We start from the raw sequence: 14,006 nt of genomic DNA on the forward strand, positions 1-14,006 counted from the left end.
GGGTTCTAGCATTGGCTTGTTTCTGTAACGTCAACGAAGCAAATAGGGGGGTTATTGTAGTGCATTACTCCCCCGGTTGTTATAGTGATGTGGGGGATGCCAGGCACTTCTATAGAGGTGGAGAGGACGGGTGGGGGCTCGGTCAACTACAAAGTCAGAGGTTTATGGCGAAAACATAAGTTAATTAAAAGCACAAATAAATGAGCACTTTTTCCTCGGGGGTGTTTTGCTGACTTACGCGGAAGAACTGTAACATAATCGCCTTTAACATGTCATTCTCCAGCTCTTTTTCATTTGAAAAATTCCCTGTTACTTATACTTCCTTTTCAGTATGGATTTGTAACAGTAGTAGATTGTTTCCCACTGAATGACATCTTTGTAGACTCGCAAACCCAACTGTCACGCGCCCGTACACCAGGGAGATGGAACCACAGAACAGTTCGAACTGTATAGATGGAGAGCTTTATTTAACTAGGCAAGTCACATTCGGGTCAGGTTCTATCCTGCGTCAGGGGAGAACTCTCATATCTGTTGTTAAGTAGTCTAGCTTAACATATCACACAAACTTTGCTAATTCATTCCAGTGTTCCAGTATCCATGTATTAACACTGGTATATAGGAGACAGTTTCTGTTTCACACACTTGGAAATCCACTGTGTCACAGCAGTGGGACTTATATGGATCTTTGGGATTGTCCAACTTTGTTTGAACTTTGCCTCATAAATGCTCATGTCCATGGTATCAGAGAAGCTTATGGGTAATTCCGTGTGAAAGTCAACCTGAGCATCCACAAGTAAGTTTTGTAATTTCCGAATGAAACCATAATTTTTCATATTGTTAAGTTCAGACTTTATTTGAAACATTTAAGTAGGAAATTGTATGAATTTTGACCATTACAAAGTATTGTAGCATACCAAGTCTCAAATGCTTTTCAGTCAAACATATTTTATGGCTTTTAGAACAGGCTCAGAGCTTGTTTTTCCACTCACAGCTGGCCCCAGTGTTAGTTATGAAGATCAGCTGTTAATGAAGGAATACAAACCTTCTTAAACACAACGCAATGCAGAGTGCCTATATACAGCCCTTAGCCGTGGTATATTAGCCATATACCACAAGCCCCCGAGGTGCCTTATTGCTATTATAAACTGGTTACCAACATAATTGGAACAGTAGAAATAAATATTTTGTTATACCCGTGGTATACGGTCTGATATACCATGGTTTTCAATATACCACGGCTTTCCAATCAGCATTCAGGGCTTGAACCAGTTTATAATTGTATATAGCCCACTCCTGTTGAATGCTGCTACTGTCTTGTTTGGTCAGATATTTATGTGTTTAGCATTCCTACATGTCCTAGTGTTCATATTAGCGTTTTGTCCTCTGAGCTTGGTGTTGGATTTCCCATTCAGGGCGTTCTGACAGACCACAGACAGTAGCATATCAGGTGCATGTGTGAACGAGACGGAGAAAGTGGGTGACACCTTCTACCCAATACCTGGCTTCCCACGATCAAGATGGGGGGGGGTGTGGTCTCTCTCGGTATGCCCTCTGTCATAAGAAAAGGAATTGGGTCATTGTGAGAAATGGCTTCAATAAGAAACATGTGCTTATTTAGGAGGGTGCAGTGTTACAGAACATTCAGACAGAAATGGGCTATATTGTTGAGATCAAATAAAACTTGAACTTTGCTATGGAGAATAGTCAATTGTCAGCTGCTCTATATTGGACATTTCTATCGGCAGCATCTTGGAACATTTAGGAGTAGGCTACTGCTTGCATGCAGGCCTGAGCTAGTCAGATTCCATAAATCACCCCAAATGGCAAACAACTGGGCAATAAGAGATTGTGCCGTGTATATAGAGATTAGTGAATCTGCCCTGCGCCAGGCTTAGGATGATTCTTGTGAACAAGCACATAGACAAGGCTGCCAGTGCCCTATCTTTGGAAATCACTTCCTCAGAATTTAGATGCAATTCTATATAGGCTAAATGATAAAAGATGACTTAAAGACATTTTAACAGTTATAAAGGGCAGACTGATGGGAGGAAAGTGAATTATTTTCCCTCCCTGATAGAGCAGTCTACTATATACACAATTAGCAGGCGCTCTCTGTGAACTAGATTCCATCTGATTCCTTGTATAAATGGCATCCATAGATATCGTTTTCTGAGTATACTTTATATAACCTAGAAACACTTGGTTCTAAATTCCATATGATTTTACATGGATCCACCAATATGGTGGAATATTTAAATGATTCATTCCAATAAGCTGGAGTCTAGAGTTGTTTTTCAGTAGCTGTAGAGTGCAGTACTCCTCTGGTTGTAAAATCTGATAAGGTTGGTAGGCAAAGGACTGTATTGAAGGTTGGTTTGTTGTTGGTATGGGCTTAAGAAACAGATTGTAATTTTGGTGCGCATAGTAAGGAGTCATGAGTGCATTCAGATGTGTTCCGCGCCAAATCTTCTTCACAATAGACAAACGGGCTTGTTCTGTTCCGGAAAACCCAGGGTATGACGCAATGTCATCTTGTAGTGTACATCAAACATAGTGATTATAAACGTTGACCCTGTATATGACATGAGTTTTATGTATGATGTGGAAATGTGAAGTGCACATTTGGAACCACGGGTGTTTGGTTTACTTGTATGACATCAAAGCTGTATTTATTATAATCCTCAACATCTCATCATTCAAATTACATTGAGTTCTCTTAATTTACAGCATTTCCTCACCAAGACAACAAAAAACAACTGTCAGTCAAAACTCATACAGCGCTGTGAAGCGCAGAGCCTGAGCCCTGATGTCGTTTATGGCATGTTACTGTACAGCCACTGTGCTCCAATTTAGGAGCTTATCAATGCCCAAATCTGCCATTTTTGAACTTGTATATGGGTACGAGTGTAAAGGGTTAATAGATCAATAAGAAAATGTTCCAAACCTCTCTGCCAAAAACAGCTCGTTTTCAGTTTGCTCTTTGCTATGAAGCTATTTTTGTTTCTTTTTGATCATTTTAATTGAAATCAACCACAGTAAGGTACTTAAAAACCTCTTAAGGTTAGAACCCTTTTTTTTTTCAATTTTTGCCTAAAGTGACATACCCAAATCTAACTGCCTGTAGCTCAGGACCTGAGCAAGGATATGCATATTCTTGATATCATTTGAAAGGAAACACTTTGAAGTTTGTGGAAATGTGAAATGAATGTAGGAGAATATAACACATTAGATCTGGTAAAAGTTAATACAAAGAAAAAACATGTGTTTTTTTTTGTACCATCATCTTTGAAATGTAAGAGAACGGCCATAATGTATTATTCCAGCCCAGGTGCAATTTAGATTTTGGCCACTATGGTAGCAGTGTTTGTGCAAAGTTTTAGACTGATCCAATGAACCATTGCATTTCTGTTCAAAATGTTGTATCAAGACTGCCCAAATGTGCCTAATTGGTTTGTTAATACATTTTCAAGTTCATGACTGTGCACTCTCCCCAAACAATAGCATGGTATTCTTTCACTGTAATAGCCACTGTAAAATGGAGAGTGCAGTTAGATTAACATGAATTTAAGCTTTCTGCCAATATCAGATATGTCTAATTTTCTTGTTACTTAGAACCTCATGCTAATCGCATTAGCCTACGTTAGCTCAACCGTCCCGCGGGGGACCCACCAATCCTGTAGAGGTTTTGTTGCCCAGAAATGATTTGATATTGAGATAAAAAAAATGTCTGCATTGGACCTTTTAAGGCAAACCAATGAGCACATGGCACACAATGGGGGCAATTAAACAATAATGTGCCTAAAGGAACAATATAACAGGAACATAAAAAACAGCAAACATCCATATAAAAGGTAAGAAATAACTGAACTGATACTGACAGGTAGGTTTGTCAGGCTGCCACTGATTCTCTTCAGGTGAGGCCATTTAAAGGTAGAGTGGGGTGTGGCAGAAGTCCTGCCTCTGGAACAGGAAGTGGATTGGTTGGTGGGAAAGTCTACGTGAGTGGGTGGAATTTCCCAAACTGGTCGAAAGGCTTCCCTGATTCGGGCTACACAGTGCCTTCAGAAAATATTTACACCCCTGGACTTTGTCCATGTTTTGTCTTACAGCCTAAATTGATTAAATGTAGATGGGTTTTTTTCTTCAATGGCCTACATACAATACCCCATAATGTCAAAATGGAATCATGTTTTTTTTTAACAAATTAATAGAAAATGAAAAGCTGAAATGTCTTGAGTCAATAAATATTCAACCCTTTTGTTATGGCAAGCCTAAATAAGTTTATTTTTTATTTTTTATTTTTTCACCTTTATTTAACCAGGTAGGCTAGTTGAGAACAAGTTCTCATTTGCAACTGCGACCTGGCCAAGATAAAGCATAGCAGTGTGAACAGACAACAACACAGAGTTACACATGGAGTAAACAATAAACAAGTCAATAACATGGTAGAAAAAAGAGAATCTATATACAATGTGTGCAAAAGGCATGAGGTAGGCAATAAATCGAATAATTACAATTTAGCAGATTAACACTGGAGTGATAAATCATCAGATGATCATGTGCAAGAAGAGATACTGGTGTGCAAAAGAGCAGAAAAGTAAATAAATAAAAGCAGTATGGGGGTGAGGTAGGTAAGTTGGGTGGGTAGTTTACAGATGGACTATGTACAGCTGCAGCGATCGGTTAGCTGCTCGGATAGCAGATTTTTAAAGTTGTTGAGGGAGATAAAAGTCTCCAACTTCAGAGATTTTTGCAATTCGTTCCAGTCGCAGGCAGCAGAGAACTGGAAGGAAAGGCGTCCAAATGAGGTTTTGGCTTTAGGGATGATCAGTGAGATACACCTGCTGGAGCGCGTGCTACGGGTGGGTGTAGCCATCGTGACCAGTGAACTGAGATAAGGCGGCACTTTACCTAGCATAGCCTTGTAGATGACCTGGAGCCAGTGGGTCTGACGACGAACATGTAGCGAGGGCCAGCCGACTAGGGCATACAGGTCGCAGTGGTGGGTCGTATAAGGTGCTTTAGTAACAAAACGGATGGCACTGTGATAGACTGCATCCAGTTTGCTGGAGTAAATTTGCTTAAGTCACAAGTTGTGTACTCGGTGTGCAATAATAAGGTGTAACATGATTTTTGAATGATTACCTCATCTCTACCCCACACATACAACTATCAGTAAGGTCCCTCACTTGAGCAGTGAATTTCAAACAGATTCAACCATAAAGACCAGGGAGGTTTTCAAATGCCTCTTAAGGTAGGGCACCTATTGATAGATTTTAAAAAGGGGGGAAAAAGACATTGAATATTCCTTTGAGCATGGTGAAGTTATTACACTTTGGATGGTGTGTCAATACACCCAGTCATTACAATGATACAGTGTCCTTTAATGGCTTTGATGGGAGAACTGAGGATGGATCAACAACATTGTAGTTACTCCACAATACTAACCTAATTGACAAAGTGAAAAGAAGGAAGGAAGCCTGTACGGAATACAAAATATTAAAAAAAATGCATACTTTTTGTAAAACTGCTGAAAATGTTGCTTGGGACAAACACAACACATTACTGAGTACCACTCTTCATATTTTCAAGCATGGTCGTGGCTGCATCATGTTATGGGTATGTTTGTCATCGGCAAGGACTACATAGTTTTTTTTAATGATAAGTAACGAATAGAGCTATGCACCGGGAAAAGCTGGTTGTCTGCTTTCAGACTGGGAGGCAAATTCACATTTCAGCAGGACAATAACCTAAAATTCAAGGCTAAATCAACATTGGAGTTGCCTTCCAAGACGACCTTGAATGTTCCCGAGTGGCCTAGTTACAATTTTGCTAGCATGTTTTCACCTTGTCATTATGGGGTATTGTGTATAGTTGGGGGGGGGGTTATTTAATACATTTTGAATTCAGTCTGTAACACAAAATGTGGAATAAATCATGAGGTGTGAATACTTTCTGAAGGCATTATGTATTATATATGACAAACTCATATTGTGTGTTGCTTTTTGACTGCGCCATAGAGGAAACAAGTGCTGCACATACTGGTAAAGCCCCTTGATTAGTCCTGGGAGAGGAACATGCACATGCTGAACGGGGCTTGGTGTAGGGAGCCATCTGTGTTTCCTTTAACTCAGAGAAACTCCACTTCTCTTTGGACCACAGAATGGGTAGTTTTACTTACACACACACACACACACACACACACACATACAATCACTCCATGTGTAGTCCACTTAGGTCTGTTTTTATTTTACTTTTAACTGTGCAAGCGAGTTAAGAACACATTTTTATTTACAATGACCCCCTACTGGGGAACAATGCGTTAACTGCCTTGTTCAGGGGCAGAATTACAGATTTTTACCTTGTCAGCTCTGGGATTCGATCCAGCAATCTTTCAGTTACTGGCCCAACGCTCTAACCACTAGGCTACCTGCCGCCCCAGTTTCATGCCCGATAATCTCATACGTATCAGCGTGGCTAACATGGAAGGTCTCCTACATGCGTATCAGCGTGGCTAACATGGAAAGTATCCTACATACAGTGGGGAGAACAAGTATTTGATACACTGCCGATTATGCAGGTTTTCCTACTTACAAAGCATGTAGAGGTCTAATTTTTATCATATGTACACTTCAACTGTGAGACGGAATCTAAAACAAAAATCCAGAAAATCACATTGCATGATTTTTAAGTAATTAATTTGCATTTTATTGCATGACATAAGTACTTGATCACCTACCAACCAGTAAGAATTCCGGCTCTCACAGACCTGTTAGTTTTTCTTTAAGAAGCCCTCCTGTTCTCCACTCATTACCTGTATTAACTGCACCTGTTTGAACTCGTTACCTGTATAAAAGACACCTGTCCACACACTCATTCAAACAGACTCCAACCTCTCCACAATGGCCAAGACCAGAGAGCTGTGTAAGGACACCAGGGATAACATTGTAGACCTGCACAAGGCTGGGATGGGCTACAGGACAATAGGCAAGCAGCTTGGTGAGAAGGCAACAACTGTTGGCGCAATTATTAGAAAATGGAAGAAGTTGAAGATGACGGTCAATCCCCCTCGGTCTGGGGCTCCATGCAAGATCTCACCTCGTGGGGCATCAATGATCATGAGGAAGGTGAGGGATTAGCCCAGAACTACACGGCAGGACCTGGTCAATGACCTGAAGAGAGCTGGGACCACAGTCTTATAGAAAACCATTAGTAACACACTATGCCGTCATGGATTAAAATCCTGCAGCGCACGCAAGGTCCCCCTGCTCAAGCCAGCGCATGTCCAGGCCCGTCTGAAGTTTGCCAATGACCATCTGGATGATCCAGAGGAGGAATGGGAGAAGGTCATGTGGTCTGATGAGACAAAAATAGAGCTTTTTGATCTAAACTCCACTCGCCGTGTTTGGAGGAAGAAGGATGAGTACAACCCCAAGAACACCATCCCAACCGTGAAGCATAGAGGTGGAAACATCATTCTTTGTGGATGCTTTTTTGCAAAGGGGACAGGACGACTGCACCGTATTGAGGGGAGGATGGATGGGGCCATGTATCGCGAGATCTTGGCCAACAACCTCCTTCCCTCAGTAAGAGCATTGAAGATGGGTCGTGGCTGGGTCTTCCAGCATGACAACGACCCGAAACACACAGCCAGGGCAACTAAGGAGTGGCTCCGTAAGAAGCATCTCAAGGTCCTGGAGTGGCCTAGCCAGTCTCCAGACCTGAACCCAATACAAAAATCTTTGGAGGGAGCTGAAAGTCCGTATTGCCCAGCGACACCCCCGAAACGTGAAGGATCTGGAGAGGGTCTGTATGGAGGAGTGGGCCAAAATCCCTGCTGCAGAGTGTGCAAACCTGGTCAAGAACTACAGGAAACGTATGATCTCTGTAATTGCAAACAAAGGTTTCTGTACCAAATATTAAGTTCTGCTTTTCTGATGTATCAAATACTTATGTCATGCAATACAATTCAAATTATTTACTTAAAAATCCTACAATGTGATTTTCTGGATTTTTGTTTTAGATTCCGTCTCTCACAGTTGAAGTGTACCTATGATAAAAATTACAGAACTCTACATGCTTTGTAAGTAGGAAAACCTGCAAAATCGGCAGTGTATCAAATACTTGTTCTCCCCACTGTACGTATCAGCGTGGCTAACATGGAAGGTCTCCTACATACGTATCAGCGTGGTTAACATGAAAGGTCTCCTACATGCGTGGCTAACATGGAAGGTCTCCTACATACGTATCAGCGTGGCTAACATGGAAGGGATACAAAGAATAAACAATTTGCATATTTTCACTAGTTCAGTTGGTTTTTAGTGTTTTAATAAGTTATTTTTCCTGAACATGTTTATCTCTGGTCAGGACAGCACTGATGAGCCTGGCTAGCTAGTTTCGATCACTCAGATAAGCAGACAACCAGTAAAATGAGCAGCTTACCAAAGAATGGCTGTGCTAGTGCTTTTGGCCAATTCTGTCTGGGTCCCATGGCTTAGCTACCAAAATGAGAAACCGCTAGAGAAGTGGCTTTTCCCTTGATATTCTCTGTCTAGCCGTCTATTTAGTTTAACTCTCCGTTCATCTCTGCCCAATTAGCTTGAACTTGGCCCGGGGCAGGACATACGTTGGCTCTGTGAAGCTGAATTGGGGGCTGGAGTTCACTAATGATTATATGTTTATGACCCCTTACATAAGGCTGTGACTTTATCAGCCCAAAGGGAAGGGAGTTGATGATCAAGAGAATGCCTGCCTACGTGTCCGTCTGTCCGTCCCCTACTGTGTGTGTGTGGGGGGGAACATGTATACTGAGTAGGCCTTGACAGTGTCTTCTGAAGTATGTGTAAATGTGCATGTCTTTCAGTTTGTGTGACCCCAGCCCTCCTCTCTCTGGGAGTCTAATCTGAGGCTGGCTCCAGCTGGCAGTCGTGTGGGGGGCTACTCTTCTCTCCTCTCTCTTAATTAACTCTGGGCCTGAGAGCCAGAGCACCACTAGCTCCCAGACTTCACTTGCAACCACACAGGAACACTGACCTGACCTGGAAAGGTAGCCCCAGAGAACCACTCACATTCAGCTTCCATATTATTCAAGCATATCTTAAATGGCCTGCATAGTGCTGTAGTACAGTTGAAGTCAGAAGTTTACATACACTTAGGTTGGAGTCATTAACTCGTTTTTCAACCACTCCACAAATTTCTTGTTAACAAACTATAGTTTTGGCAAGTCAGTTAGGACATCTACTTTGTGAATGACACAAGTAATTTTTCCAACGATTGTTTACAAACAGATTATTTCACTTATAATTCACTGTATCACAATTCCAGTAGGTCAGAAGTTTACATACACTAAGTTGACTGTGCCTTTAAACAGATTGGAAAATTCCAGAAAATTATCATGGCTTTAGAAGCTGATAGGCTAATTGACATAATTTGAGTCAATTGGAGGTGTACCTGTGGATGTATTTCAAGGCCTACCTTCAAACTCAGTGCCTCTTTGCTTGACATCATGAGAAAATCAAAAGAAATCAGCCAAGACCTCAGTTTTTTTTTTTTGCTGAGACCTCCACAAGTCTGGTTCATCCTTGGGAGAAATTTCCAAACGTCTAAAGCAGGGGTGTCAAAGTCAAATGGACGGAGGGCCAAATAAAAAATTTAGCTACAAGCCGAGGGCCGGACTGTTCGAATGTTCATTGAAAAAATTTTAAATGACGCATATAGTCTAGTGAACCTAATTGAACCTACTGAAAACCTAACAAATATATTCCAATATGATCAGATAAATAAAGCAATATTTTCTTATGGCTCTGTCAGTAATCTTTAATTTTCAACAGACACAAAAGACAAATTTCCTTTATATAAAAATCCCCATAACATGAACATTAAATGAAAGAAACCGGTATTCAAGGCACCATCAGTAGCCTATATTTTCTATTTTAGCAAAAGTGGGCTAAATTTACTTCAAAGAAAAAAACAATAATAGCAATTTTCTATCATCCACTCAACTGAAATATTTTTAAAATATAATTGGATTGAAATACAATAAAATAAAGTGCAAAAATCTATTAATCAAAAACAACACTTTGTTTAAGGAGAAGTAACATGCAGTGAAAACAAATATTAAACTTTAACTTTTAAACTTGAACTGAGTAAAAACTCTAAATATGTGATTGCACAGTAATGTTCACTTGTTTGAGGTTGAGGGTGATACTTGGTGGTGTCCCATCTTTTCCACAAGTTCATCAATGTTCGGGGTAAGGCTCTGAGCTGAGGAAATCCTCAGAATTGAGTGGAGGTGTTCAGCAGTAAGTCGACTTCTGTGTGATGTTTTGTTCAGGTTCATCAAAGAAAACAGTTGTTCACACAGGTATGTGCTGCCAAACATAGACAACGTTTGAGCAGCCTGGATGCGCAGCTGGGGCATTGTGTCGGGGAGGAAACGGGCGAACTCCGCAGCACCCACTGCCGCATATTTTGCCCTCAGTGCATCATTGCATTGGAGGTCAATCAACTCCATTTGGAGGTTTGGTGGTGAGCTTTCCACGTCAACAGCAAATGGGTTACCGAGCAGTTCCAACCTGCTTTTTTGTGCTTCAAAGTCAGCAAATCGGCGTCGAAAGTCAGCGGCAAGCATACCTATTTTATCAGCCAACTGTGCGCTCGGGAATGCACTGGTAGAGAGCTTCTCTTTCATGGTCTGGCAGCTGGGAAAGTGGCTCAAATTTTCTTTCCGCATCTGCGTCTCCCACAGAGTCAGTTTGGTTTTAAATGCCTTCACTGTACTGTACATATCAGAGATGACATGATCCCGACCCTGCAGCTGCAAGTTCATTGCATTCAGATGACTCGTAATGTCACACAGAAAAGCCATTTCACACAGAAACATTTCGTCTCGGAGTTGTGTTGTGTCTTTCCCTTTGCTGTCCAAGAACAGACAAATCTCCTCACGAAGCTCGAAACATCTTTGAAGCACCTTTCCCTGGCTTAGCCATCGCACCTCTGTGTGATAAGGCAAATCACCATGCTCCGTTTCTAACTCCGTCAGAAATGCCTTGAACTGGCGGTGATTCAAACCTTTGGCTCTGATAAAGTTAACTGTGCGCGTGATGATGCTCATTACATGCTCCATTTTCAAGGCTTTACCGCACAACGCTTCCTGGTGTATGATACAATGATAAGCTGTCAGCTCACCTGTCGCGTTTTCCTCTTGCATCTTTTCCCGTATCTTCGCCACCAGTCCGCTCCTGTGTCCACACATCGCAGGTGCTCCGTCGGTTGTCAAACCCACGAGTTTTTCCCAAGGCAGCTCCATCTCATTTACACATCTTGACACCTCTTCATACAAATCATGCCCCGTAGTTGTGCCATGCATAGGACGTAAAGCCAAAAACTCCTCTGTCACGCTTAGGCTGGAGTCCACTCCGCGGATGAAAATTGACAACTGGGCAATGTCAGAAATGTCAGTGCTCTCATCCACAGCCAAGGAATATGCAATGAAATCTTTTCCCTTTTTCACAAGCTGCTCTTTTAGATTGATGGACAACTGGTCTACTCTCTCGGCAATGGTGTTTCTGCTCAGACTCACATTTAAAAAGAGTTGCCTTTTTTCTGGGCAAACTTCGTCACAAACTTTAATCATGCAGTTTTTGATGAAATCCCCCTCCGTAAATGGCCGGGCTGATTTAGCGATCTCTTCTGCCAAAATAAAACTGGCCTTGACAGCAGCCTGGCCTTGTGATTTGGCTTTTTTGAACAGAGCCTGTCGAGATTTGAGGCCTCGTTTTAATTCCTCTGCCTTTTGTAGCCTTTGTTCCATGTCCATATTCTTGTTTTTGTCCGCGTGTTTCGTTTCATAATGTCGTCTCAGATTATACTCTTTCAGTACCGCCACACTTTCTCCACACAGAAGACACACAGGTTTTCCAGCTACCTCCGTGAACATATACTCCGACTCCCACCTTGTTTGAAACCCCCGGTTCTCAGTGTCCACCTTCCGTTTTGCCATTTTTGATGGGTATCTGAAAGTTAATTTTACTGTGATGCTGACGACTGCTGTGCCAATAAATATTGAAATGAAGCAGCCTACTGCTCGGTGCGTCACCGTTGCATTGTGGGAAATGTAGTATTGGTGCGTGTAAAAGATCTGCGGGCTGCCGGCTTGCTGCGGTCTGCGGGCCGGTTCTAATAATAAATCAAGATCATCCCAGGGGCCGTAAAAAACCTTCTCGCGGGCCGGATGTGGCCCGCGGGCCTTGACTCTGACATATGTGGTCTAAAGGTACCACGTTCATCTGTACAAACAATAATACGCAAGTATAAACACCATGGGACCACACAGCCGTCATACCGCTCAGGAAGGAGACGTGTTCTGTCTCCTAGAGATGAAGGTACTTTGGTGCGAAAAGTGCAAATCAATCCCAGAACAACAGCAAAAGGACCTTGTGAAGATGCTGGAGGAAACGGGTACAAAAGTATCTATATCCACAGTAAAACAAGTCCTATATCTACATAACCTGAAAGGCTGCTAAGCAAGGAAGAAGCCACTGCCTCAAAACCGACATAAAAATGCCAGACTACGGTTTGCAACTGCACATGGGGACAAAGATTGTACTTTTTGGAGAAATGCTCTTTGGTTTTATGGAGCAAAAATAGAACTGTTTGGCCATAATGACCATCGTTATGTTTGGAGGAAAAAGGGGAGACTTGCAAGCCGAAGAACACCATCCCAACCGTGAAGCATGGGGGTGGCAGCATCATGTTGTGGGGGTGCTCTGCTGCAGGAGGGACTGGTGCACTTCACAAAATAGATGGCATCATGACGTAGGAAAATTGTGGAAATATTGAAGCAACTCCAGACATCAGTCAGGAAGTTAAAGCTTGGTTGTAAATGGGTCTTCCAAATGGACAATGACCCCTAGCATACTTCCAATGTTGTGACAAAATGGCTTAACCTCTTTGTGATACCTCCCACCTTCTCTCAATTTCCGCCTGAAGACATACCCAAATCTAACTGTCTGTAGCTCAGGCCCAGAAGCAAGGATATGCATATTCTTGGTATCATTTGAAAGGAAACACTGAAATTTGTGGAAATGTGAATTGAATGTAGGATAATATAACACCATAGATCTGGTAGAAGACAATACAGTGGCCTGCTGGAGGTCATTTTGCAGGGTGCTGGCAGTGCACCTCCTTGCACAAAGGCGGAGGTAGCGGTCCTGCTGCTGGGTTGTTGCCCTCCTACGGCCTCCTCCACGTCTCCTGATGTACTGGCCTGTCTCCTGGTAGCACCTCCATGCTCTGGACACTACGCTGACAGACACAGCAAACCTTTTTGCCACAGCTCGCATTGATGTGCCATCCTGGATGAACTGCACTACCTGAGCCACTTGTGTGGGTTGTAGACTCTGTCTCATGCTACCACTAGAGTGAGAGCACCGCCAGCATTCAAAAGTGACCAAAACATCAGCCAGGAAGCATAGGAACTGAGAAGTGGTCTGTGGTCACCACCTGCAGAATCACTCCTTTTTTGGGGGTGTCTTGCTAATTGCCTATAATTTCCACCTTTTGTCTATTCCATTTGCACAACAGTATGTGAAATTTATTGTCAATCAGTGTTGCTTCCTAAGTGGACAGTTTGATTTCACAGAAGTGTGATTGACTTGGAGTTACATTGTGTTGTTTAAGTGTTCCCTTTATTTTTTTGAGCAGTGTATATAGAGTAGGGAACCTCAATCATTTTGGTGGTCTGTTGTTCTATTCCATGTTTAGATAAAATACATGTAAATAAATATCTCATATACAGACACACAGATTATATATAGAGTAGGGAACCTCAATCATTTTTGTGATCTGTTGTTCTATTCCATGTTTAGAATAAATAAAAATTGTTTAGAATAAAATAAAAATATCTCAAACAACTCAAATGAATAATATTTGATACAAAAACATTTCTTCAAATTGGGAGTCCAAACTTGCCTCACAATCTGACATCTTCTTGTAAATCTGTGTCA

The 14,006-nt window shown here is 41.9% G+C and overlaps 1 protein-coding gene across 5 annotated transcripts in view; it reads left to right on the forward strand.

Moving 5' to 3' along the window:
- spata13 (spermatogenesis associated 13) overlaps window positions 1-14,006 on the forward strand; it is a 48,514-nt gene that overhangs the window by 676 nt on the left and 33,832 nt on the right. Inside the window, exon 1 of one of the 5 annotated variants that reach the window (XM_055881919.1) lies at window positions 451-793. The exons of the other annotated variants lie outside the window; for them this stretch is intronic. The gene's annotated coding sequence lies outside the window, so the exon portion shown is untranslated. Of the gene's footprint in view, window positions 1-450; window positions 794-14,006 lie in introns of those variants that run through there. 5 annotated transcript variants of the gene reach the window in all.

The sequence above is a fragment of the Salvelinus fontinalis genome, chromosome 25 (assembly GCF_029448725.1).
Source record: "Salvelinus fontinalis isolate EN_2023a chromosome 25, ASM2944872v1, whole genome shotgun sequence".
Taxonomy (NCBI): Eukaryota; Metazoa; Chordata; class Actinopteri; order Salmoniformes; family Salmonidae; genus Salvelinus; species Salvelinus fontinalis.